Genomic DNA, 11,564 nt, shown 5'->3' on the forward strand with positions numbered 1-11,564 from the left:
ATCATTGTTTATTGACAATGTTGCTGTATGTTTCTGTAGTTTAATTCATTGGGATATGAGAGGAGACAGTTGTCATTGTCTTATTCATTTCTGTAGGGGATATTGTTTCTCCTGAGAACTCAGATGAAATGTTTCTGCTGATTTCTAAGAGGACAGATTTCATGTCCACTCTCTTCTGTGTAATATAGAATAATATTTTACTCATGTCTAAGACAACTCATGTCAGAGCATTGCATGGCTATGACACTGCAGCACCACACTGACGAGCACCACTGAGCTGTTCCTATGGCCAGTGTGGTGCCATTAGAAAGAGGATGATTGCATTTCTTTCTCCCCTCCGGAAGCCCACAGCTGGAGCAGAGCTGTATCTTAAACATTCTCTCTCATGACTTGTGTTTGCAAGGATGTGTAATTTAAGGATACATAGTTTGACAAGATAGGGTGAGATCATTTGCCACACAGAGTTACCAGAGTTTGTCACTTTGCATAGAAGTCATGCATAAAAATAGTATTAATGTATTACTTATGGAAGTAAGAAGTTTCTTCTCAGAATTATCAGTGAAAGAAGGGAGAATATGTGCTACATTCTTCCTAGGCTCAGCAGCCACTGTGACACTTGAAAAATCCTTATACCAAATGCTTACAGTCACTTCCGTGCTAAGCTCCTGTATGGTGCCTGTTATTTGGTCGCCTCATGGTTTTCTCTGTGAATATGCTAGGCCCAACAATGTCTTTGTCTGAGTTGATGAAAACAGCCCATATAAACTCCAAAGGTAATTTTTTGTGAGAATGGATAGAGAGAACTTATTTGTGCTCTGTGGAGTAGGAACCATCTTACAGGTTTACATTGTGTATTGCAGCAGCATCCTACAGTGCTATTTGAGTGAAGTCTAAGGGCAGTACAATGGAAAAAAGTAAATCTTTAAGTACATAAGTAAATATCCTTAAGCTTCAGATATGTAATAGTTTCTAAAGAGAAAAGAAAAGAAAAGAAAAGAAAAGGAAAAAAAGAAAAGAAAAGAAAAAAGAAAAGAAGAAAAAAGAAAAGAAGAAAAAAGAAAAGAAAAGAAAAGAAAAGAGAAGAAAAGAAAAGAAAAGAGAAAAGAAAAGAAAAGAAAAGAAAAGAAAAGAAAAGAGAAAAGAAAAGAAAAAAGAAAAGAAAAGAAAAGAAAAGAAAAGAAAAGAAAAGAAAAGAAAAGAAAAGAAAAGAAAAGAAAAGAAAAGAAAAGAAAAGAAAAGAAAAGAAAAGAAAAGAAAAGAAAAGAAAAGAAAAGAAAAGAAAAGAAAAGAAAAGAAAAGAGAAAATGCAGGTGAAAATCTGTCATGGTCTGTTTCCTGCTCTGTTAGGAGTGTTTTGAGATAAGGCTGAAGAATTCATGTCAGTTGGAGTTCCCCTAGGTAGGCATACTGGTGCAAGCAGCAGGCAGCAACAACAACAACCCTTTTGGAAGTAGCCTGGAGGGGCACAGTCAGGACAAGTTCCTCAGACGAAAAACTTCTTTTCACTGTAGTCCTTTCTGCCTTGGAGTCAGTTGGTGTGCTGGTTTGACCAGTCTGCATGACAAATCACAACTTACCTGAGAGGATCATGCTGAGAGAGGGGGAAACAACAGAACAGAGGGTCAGGAAGATCATCTGGACCACATCATGTAGATCAACCAGGTCATTCTAATGAAACATTCATGTAGATAAAAGTATGCATTTACTGCTGCTCAGACAGTTCTGAAATGGAAATTAGGATATCCGGAATTAATACATTTACTTGGCTTATTGCTCAGTCAGGTTTTGAACTGACTTACACAGTTAAAGGTAACTTTTTTACATATAAAAAATGCTACACTAATCTTGTGAAACTGTATTTGGTAAAGTCCTTAAATAAAACAGCATTTCTAAGAAGGAGAGAGGTGAGAGTTTTCTTCAAAAGACACTTGTTTTAAAGACACACTTGAGTATGATTTAAAAAAAAAAGAAAAATCATTCACTAATACAATACAAGGTGATTGGATAACATGAAATGAAGGATACATAACCACTATTCAAATTAAATTGTAAAAAACAATCTTATTTATCTATGAAAATGAACAACCAAATAGAGGATATCGTGTAGTAAAAGAAGAAAAACTCCCCGAGAGAGAGAATTATAAAAAATCTTGTAGTCCCAGCGAGGGAATAAATTAGGTGAACTTTTTTGCTAAGGAGAATATTCTTCTGTTAGGCTCCCAGTGAAGTCAAAGGGATTTGGTCCTTTGTCCTGAGTTGCAGGATCAGGCAGGAAGAGTAGTTCATGATGCAAAAGAAGTTCCAGATGATTACTATGAGCAGGTCTGCAATAATTACAGAAATCACCTAGTAAGCATTTAAGATCATTATGTTGTCTTTCAAACAGTCGTCAGTGCAAAAAATGATAAAAAAATTGTAGACAAGAGTGTGACAAACTGCCAGCAGAAGCATATTTCCAATGCTGCTGTACTCTGGCTCAGTAAGCCTAGAAGTCTTGGCCACAATTACTTCTTTCCTTTTGGTTGTCACTTCTGTCATTTTCACAGTTATTAATATTTTCCTATTAAGAACTTACTTTAATTATAAATAATAATAATTTCCTATTAGATCTTACTCTTTCCTTTACATCTTATTCTCTCCTGGCAACAAAGCATCATTCCAAAGTACTGATTTTTCTAAAGACTTTGAGCTTGTCCGTTTTCCATCCACCTACCAGTCAACACTTCAAAATATATGTTACATTGGTTCCTTATTTGCTCATTTGCCACATTTTCCTTCCAGTCCTAAAATTCATCCTTTTTAAACCTTAGATGTATTTATATGTAACATTTCATTATTCCAAAATGATTGGAATTCTGTCCTACAAGAATTTAGAAATGTTTGTATTTATACAGTTAATTCTCAGAGTTAAACAGAAGCACTCATACGTGTAAATGTGCTGTGGGAGTTTGTACATTCAGGACCTAAACAGTATTGTATACATTAAGGTTAGGACTATAAGTTATTTAGTTGCAGCACTGGGACTTAAATCAGAAGAAATTAGCCTGCAGGCTTGATTCTGGGAATTTGGGAACTTTCTTTACAGTCCATAGTAATTCATGCTAATTTAAGTTGCATTTGAAACATAGCAGGTAGTTTTTAAGGTTTTAAAAATGATGCATTCTCAAGGAAAAAAAAGTCCTGGTGAGAAGTTTTGATAGCCAGGTTAATCAAGAAAGAATTTAGCAACTTTTTCTTCCCAAGGACTGGAAGTTTCAGTCACTAATAGTTAATGTATCTGTTTTCTGACAGTATTTACAGAGATTACCACTGTGAAGTCAGCTCTGTCATACTGTGGCTGAAGTGATTTGTTTGAATTATTCATGACAACAGCTGCTTTAGCTTTACGTGACAAGTTCTTTGGGTCCAGAGTCACTTTTCACTTATGAAAGTTAAAATGATGCCTGTGCTTTCATACTGTAGCAGTTTGGAGTATTCCCTACACTGTGCTAACAATACCAAAATGAAACCAAAAGAAAGAACAACCTTGGGAAATATAAACCAGTCCAGCTTTGTTAGAATATTTCAATTGTATTTTTTTACCCAAACATATATGATAATAGTTTGATTGTTTATATTATTGGATTTATTCCATGAAAAGTGCACAATTTATTTTTCATCATTAAGATTAGCATTCAGAATTAGCATTGCAAAAGTACTTAGTTCATAGTTTCTTTTCAGAACAGAAATGTGTCTTCTATGTAAATTTACACTAGCCTAAATCTGACTAAATTCTAACTTCATTGTGTCAAACTCTACATTTAACATATTCTGCCTATAAACACCCCCATTGCAAGAATCTGTTCACTTGCTATTAATTAGGCCTAATAGCCTGAACAGTTATGCAAGTGTATTCCAAGTATGACAATGACATTTTTCTCACTTTTCTCAGTGTAGGCTGTATTTAGCATTTGAATGTACTATTTTTTTCCTTCTTCATTCATTTATCTTTTTAAAAAAAACATCTTTTAAATGTTGATCAATGTGAAGTCATTTCCGTAGAAATACTGCTTATTGATGTTCTGCTCAGCTGCTCATTTCTTTCTTATTCTCAAGCAGCAATTTACCAGAGCCTGCTAAAATGAACAGCTTGACAGAACAAACATATATATATGTGGTATCATATGGTTTCCTTATAGGGAAGTCAGGCTATATTTCATAAATACTTGGCTCCTCAGTATGAAGACATATAATACAGTCACTTGCTATAGCAACAGTTTTTATGCAATTACACACCTTTTTGCTGCCATCAGAACAGAGAATCTCATATTCTCTCGCTGCCACTTCTTTGTGAACCTAAGTTGAATGAAATACAGAAACTTCAGGTACTGATAGGACATAGGTGCAGTGGTACACACTTGTGCAGGAGCAGCTACAGTCTGACTAACTGCTATATGAATAAAGATTTTTATTTTCCTGTATTTTGATAGGGTCTACACAGTCACAGCTCCTTTTGGTTTCAGCTTGTGTTTGCAGTGCTCAGGAGTTCTGACAAGTAGGCACTTAGTGTCTGAGTGGGTATGTATCTGCAGTCTAGCACACAGAAATGAATGCAGAGTGTTTATTTCAGGAACTCCCTACAGTAGTGCAAATTATGGCTTCTCTAAACTCAGTATAGATTTTTCCTGTTTGCTCTAGGTTATCTAATTTTGGAACAGATGATCATAACAATCTTTTCCTTCTTCATTAAGGGGGAAAATTTCAAAGAAAATATAATACACAATGCTTTTCCATCTTAAGATTATGCTTGAATTTCTAAATGCACAGAACCAAGAAAAGTCATATTCTGGTAATATCCTAACTTGCCCTATTATATGTCAATGTCTGTTGGCTAAGTGAAAAAAGAAGACATGTCAGGCATGGCTCTGATTCTGCAAAACACTTAAGGCCAGATTTATAACAGAATATTCAAAAACCTATCCTGATTCACAAAATTTAATATGACTGAAGTGCCTAAACAGGAAGTACTACTTTGGCACTGGACATATAAACATTTTTGCAATATCTGAAGAGCCCTATTGCTTATGATGAGGGTACTGATTAATGTAAAAGTATTCACATGCAATGCAGAATCAGAGATTATACTAAGTCTTTGCTTCTGTGTCAGTTATACTGCTGTTTCTGTAGTATAAAATAATATTTCTATAAAGCATAAAACAATAATTCATAATGCTTTAGAGCTTACTATCTACTCATGTCATTTGCAAGAGACAAAATAGCATAATGAAATATGATTATTTGTTTGTAATTTCCATATATTTTTCTTCTTTCTTTGTGTACTTGATATTTTCTTCCTGATATTCCCTTGTAAAACCAAATCAGAATACAAAGATAGAGTTTCTTTGTCAAGCAGGGGACTGCATTCACAAAAGAAAGCTGCAGAAGGTGTTATAATGATAAATTAATGATAGCTTTAAAAGAAAAAGGTATGGAAGTGACAAAGCTCCAAAGAATAGCACAGTAAATTAACACGAGAATGAAAAAGTCAGTAGTACTAATAACAATGTGCATTTGATTTTGCAGCCAACAAAATTGTTACCACTATCAAAATAATGTTAAGCCATAAGGAAAAGAATAATAAAGTAAAATTCAGAGTGGTGGCAGCCTAAAAGGATTTAGAGGCATCTGTCTCCCTCACTTTAGAAGACAATAAAATAAAGTTAGGAAAATAGACAAAAACCAGGCACATAATACAGTTAAAGACATTTTGGGTCAAATACTGTACCTCATTATTTTCCCTTACTGTCATGTTGATAGTTTGTAACTGTTCTGTGTTGTAATTGGCAGATTTTTTAAAAGATACATCTTAAAAGGAAAGAAGTCAAGCCCACAGAAGCTTGGCATACTTGGTCTCACAAAATGAAAGCTGAGAGGAGTACAATTACTGTACATGACTACGGTATGAGTTTTGAAATCCTGAATGGCCAGGCTGGCCCGATGCCAAATAAGTTGAAACTGATCCCAGATACATTTATACTGGAGACAGGAAGGAGGTCAGTTTCAGAAGAGGGGATTTCTGACCCTCACGCTTTATTGCTAGAGTCAAAAGGACAAAAAAAGAGAAAAACATGAACCAAACAACAGCCTCTATAAAGCAGCCTTAATTTGTTTCAAGATGTTTCTAGGAAATAATGAAATAATATATTTGATCTGCTAGTACTGTCTCATATTCCTGGTTTCTCCGTTTGAACTAGAGCACCATATGTGAATACAGAACTACAGCGTTCCTGGCACAGCCGAGCTTCTGGTCACTGGCACTGATTCTCCTGGCCCTTGCTACGGAGGAAAGGGCATTGGGGAGTTTTCTGAAGGGTGTCAGGAATGACAGAGGTGCTGGAAGGACCAGCCTGGGGTGATGCTCTCCTGGATGTAAGAATAGGGAAGAACTGCCAGGGCTGGAACAGTGACTAAGATGCATCATTGTAGTGATGGGTCTCTAGTCTTACTTTTATCACTGACATACATATAGAAACTTTTCTTGTTGGCCTTGATGTCCCTGGTCACAGTTAATTCTGTCAGGGCATTATCTTTCCTAACCTCATCACTGGCTGGTAGGACAGTCTCTCTGTATCCCTCCAAGGCTACCTGTCCTTGCTTACACACTTTGCCTGTGTAGATATCTTGGCCCAGGCGGCCTGTAGCAGATTCCCACCATGAAGTCACCTGTCCCTGCCCTTTATTTCATCCTGACCCGTAAGTTTTTGTCTGGCTCCTCATGCACTCCCAGGTGGAGCTCCATGCACTCCATCTCATTGTTGACAGAGAGTGTGACACCCCCTTTTGCCACGCAAGATCATGGAGCATATCCTCCTGGAAACTGTGCTAAGGCACTTGGAAAATAGTGAGGTGATTGGTCACAGCCAACACGGGCAAAAGGGCAAATTGCTCCTGACAAAGCTGATGGCCTCCTACAACAGGGTAACAGTGTTGGTGGATAAGGAAAGAGCAACTGGCGTCATCTGCCTGGACTTGTGCAAAGCATTTGACACTGCCTTGCACGACATTCCTGTCTTTAAACTGGAGATATGTGGATTTGATGGATGGACCACTTGACCGATTAGGAATTGGTTGGATGGTTGTGCTCAAGGAGTTGCAGTAAAAGGCTCAAAGTCCAAGTGGAAACCAGCGATGTGTGGTGTTCCTACAGAGTCAGCATTGGGACTAGCACTGCCTAACATCTTTGTTGGACACATGGACAGTGGGACTGAGTGCACCCTCAGCAAGTTTGCTGACAGCACCAAGATGAGTGGTGCAGTTGACACGCTGGAGGGAAGGGACCTTGACAGATTTATGATCTTTAACGTCTCTTCCTGCCCAAGCAATTCTATGTGATTCAACTTCCCTGTCTCTTATGAGACTCTTTCAATAGCTGCTGACCCCTTTTGATTTTATATATTGAATGGGGTCAGCAGCTGACCCCATTCAGAAATTATCTGAATGCATCAGTAACTCATTTTTTTGGGTATTGTAATGTTAAAAGAACATCTTATAGTCAGCTGACCCTATTCACGCAAACTGATGTCTCACCTGAATGTGGACTCTCTAACAAATACGTACATAGAGAGGATGAAAACAGAAAGAGTAAATGTTGGCAAGGGTTTGGGTGGGTTTTTTGTGATGGAAATGTGCTATATGACAGATTAATGGGGAAATTATAGACATTAATACACAATAATGTAATCTCAGTAATAAAAGGTTGTTAAAATGAATATATAAAAATGGAAAGATGTTTAACCAAGTAGATAGGAGAGTGAAAGAGCTAGTCATATGAGGAGAAGTAGAATATTATAGCCACAACTTAAATCTGGCTTGAAGATTACATTAAGTGGGCTATTAAAAATAACAGACACAGATTAGATGAAACCAGCAGCAATGTGAAATGAAAAGTCTGTGAAATGGGAAACCTGTGCCTTCCCTATGAGCAGCAGCCATCAGGAATGAGACTACTTCATCCCTTTTTACTTTGGGGCAAAGGAGAAGGGTAAAAAAATGTTGTAATACCAACTTAAATGAGCCAGAAAATTCAATGTGGAAAGGAAAAGTTTGGAGTTTCCTTCCAGCTGGTCCAATCCATACTATGAGAAAAGGCAGAGAGGAATCAAAACATTCCCTTATGCGTGCTCTCCCATGGCTGGTTTTCATACAGTCATTGACTTGCTTGTTACTTGAGTGAAAAAGAATTGTGACCTGGTCATTCCTAAGGCTGCAGTGTCATACAGTGTTGAATCTGAACTGGTCTCAGAGAATAAACTAGTTACACCAATATGCTGTGTTTTGCCTTCTCCCAAAACAAGAGCTCAAGTGTGAAATGACTGAGTAAATTAAAAGGCATATGGAAAGGTCAAGAGAGCTGTAGGAGTAATGAGAGGTTTTCTTAACCTAGTCATAGATTTGAGAGACTCAAGTGGAAGAAGTGAAGCTGGTAGTATATATGTGGAGATAAAACACAGCCACTATTTTTCTACATCATAAGTTTCAAAATACTTTTAGCACAAATACTGCTGAAAGTGACAAATCCCACAGATATGAAGAAAGGAAGTATGGAAGATGTCAAGCATAAACATGAAATTAAAAGAAAAAATGGAGGTGAAACTGAGATGAGTCCTATTAAGCATCAAACCAATGTGTTTCAGGAACTAATAATTAAAATCCAATGGCTTGAGGTACTAGGGAATACAAAAATATTTCAATTATTGAACATACTGAAGGTACTTAGTGCTTCAAGCAGGTAATAAATGTAATATAAATACAAGCACTAATAAAGGATTAACACAGAATTAAGAACATGGCCAACTAATTTTGGATTTGACTGATAAATGTTGTCTTAACATTGATTCCAGTTTTATGAAGCACACTTTGTGTTATAAATCATGAAACATAGGTGTGGCTCATTTTTCCATCTGCTGGAAACTGGGATTTGAAGGATAATATTTCTGAAGCCTTACTTTTTTTTTTTTTTTAAATACTTTGTTTATTTATTTATTCTTTTTGTATGTTGCAAATGCATCTTAGACCTGTCATTGACAGCCTGTCAGCTCCTGGGGTCAACACAGCAAAATTACTGCTTTGAGGTTGAAGTTTATTAGGACATAACGCCTTGCAGGTGATGCTAGTCAAAAGAAGTTGAAATCACCATCTTAGCTAAATATAAGACCTATGCTAATGAAAAAAGCTTGAAACTACCACCTTAGCTGAATATAAGACCTGTCTGCCTCACAACAGTCACCTACTTTTATAATGAAAAATTATAAAGCTTTTTATTAGAAAAAATTTATAATGAAATATTATTTTTATAATGAAAAAGAGCTTTTTATAATGAAAAATTATTGAGTAAGGCCCTCAGTTCTGTTGCAGTAACTGAATTGGGGATGGAAGCAGGAAAAAACTTCAGTACAATTTTGTGTATTATTTTTTCAGACTGTGACCTACATGAATAGTGACCTACATGAATACTTACATGCTTTTTCTTGGTTTAATTTGTATCTGCCTAGCTGAGGACAGGTTTTGCTGGCATGCACAAGAGCAACGTCACCTTTCCAAAGTGAAATGTATCTTATTTCTAAGATGTATGATAGAAAAAGGGAGTTTTCTAAGGCACAATATGGTAAAGGAGCATATTCTAACAATTTAGCCCAGAGAGTCTGCATTGCATGTAAATCATGGTAGAATTTGGGACCATGTTTATCTCTGGGAGAAAAAGCACATTTTCATCAGTACTGTCAAACAAGCAATGAGTGGGACCAAACTTTGCATGTGTGGAGGGTGCATTCTCAGCCAGTTTACTCATGTTTTAGGAACTATGTTGTAACATACAATTAGATTTCTACTACATAGGTAATCATAAAGGCTGGTTTTGTATGAGGTAAAGAGGCTGGCTGCCATCCAAGAAGTTTTACTGCATTAAAAGAAAATTTGATGACAGTGCTAAATTCATATTATCTGTAGTTGAGAGCATCCTACCTAGGAGCACATAACACAACATTTTAACAATTATATCCAAAGGATCAACATCTTTAAACTGTTTTACTTGAAAAGAGATAGAAACAAAATACCTTTTTTCCCCTTGAAAGCTTTCCAGTTTAGTTTTCTTATGGTTATGTTTAGTGTTACCTGTATTAGTTCAGTGATGATAATGGGCTCAGGACATATAACTGAATGGACATTAGCCAGAACTTACTGTTGAGAGGTAATAAATTATGTGTTGGACCAGATATATTCCTAACAGAGCAGTACACCAATATATTTTCATACTGATGGGTGGTAAAACTCCCTAAATAGTTGATTGAGACTACCTGATCATTTGGAGGCATATTTCTAGGGAAGAAAGTGATTGCTTTCAATAGCATGGAAGTCACCTTGGAAGAAAGCACCCTTGTATTGCACTGATCTATACGAATAACTGTGTAGAAACAGAAAAGGAGGATGCAGCAAATTAGATCAACAGAACAGAAATTTATATCTTAGAAACTTAAAAAGCAAAGAAATTGAGTGAAAACCTAGCTTTCCTGAAATCAGCTGTAAAATTCTCATTTACCCTGATGGGATTTTTCCTGAGAAATCTAGAGGTTATCTCAACTAGAACTCTAATTTAAAAGAAAATAAATCTAAGTAGACAAATTCATTGTTATTATAATGCAGAACAATAATCTTAAGTCTCTACCCTGATATGAAATAACTTGCTTTCCCATGCTCAGCCTTTTCTAGACCAATGATGGCTTGAGGGGATTTGTTACACTTGGATAAAATATGTGAGACAAAAAGCTCAATGAATCATGCAAAAAAGCAGTGAAAGTGCTAGAAGGTGCAGAGGAAAAGGTTTCCTGTTAGAAAATTAAATGGAATGGAGAGTGGAAAGGAATCATTTTTTTGAACACGTAAAAATATCACCTGAAACAAAAACCTCCAGTTCTACAAAAATGTACTCCAGAGACTTTAGGAAAAAGTAGTTTTAAATGCAGTTTTTTTCATGAGGGTTTTGGTTTTTTTTATTAGAGGTTTATATCTGATCTCTAGCTATTAATGATGAAATCCTTCCATATTAAGAAGCAGTGCTGGGCCTGCATATTCGTTAAATCCCACTTAAACCTTCCAAATTAGGTGTGAGACAATAAAATGCTGTGCATTTTTGTGAATAAGGCCATAGAGCACATTTTCCAGTTTTTATAATGAGATTGAAATACAAGCAATTTTTTTCTTCAAATGAGCAGTGAAATGCTTTCTCCATGGGTCAACAATGTCCCATTGTTTTGTTATCACCTGCATGCTTTAGGCAAATATTTAATTTCATATTCAGTTGCTATACTGCAGAGACTCATTATACAGAGAGTTGTCTGAGGTTACATTTATATTCAAATGACAAGTTATGATTCATATTTTAAAAGTTCGTTTGATAATGCTAAATAGACTGATTATAAATATATCATTATGGTACATTATGTCAACCAAGTCTTTATGAGGCAACACTGAGACTGCCTTTAATGTTTATCTTCAGTGACGTCCAGAGACAGATTCTGAAGCCAAGCATG

This window comes from Corvus moneduloides, chromosome 5 (genome assembly GCF_009650955.1).
Source record: "Corvus moneduloides isolate bCorMon1 chromosome 5, bCorMon1.pri, whole genome shotgun sequence".
Lineage (NCBI taxonomy): Eukaryota > Metazoa > Chordata > Aves > Passeriformes > Corvidae > Corvus > Corvus moneduloides.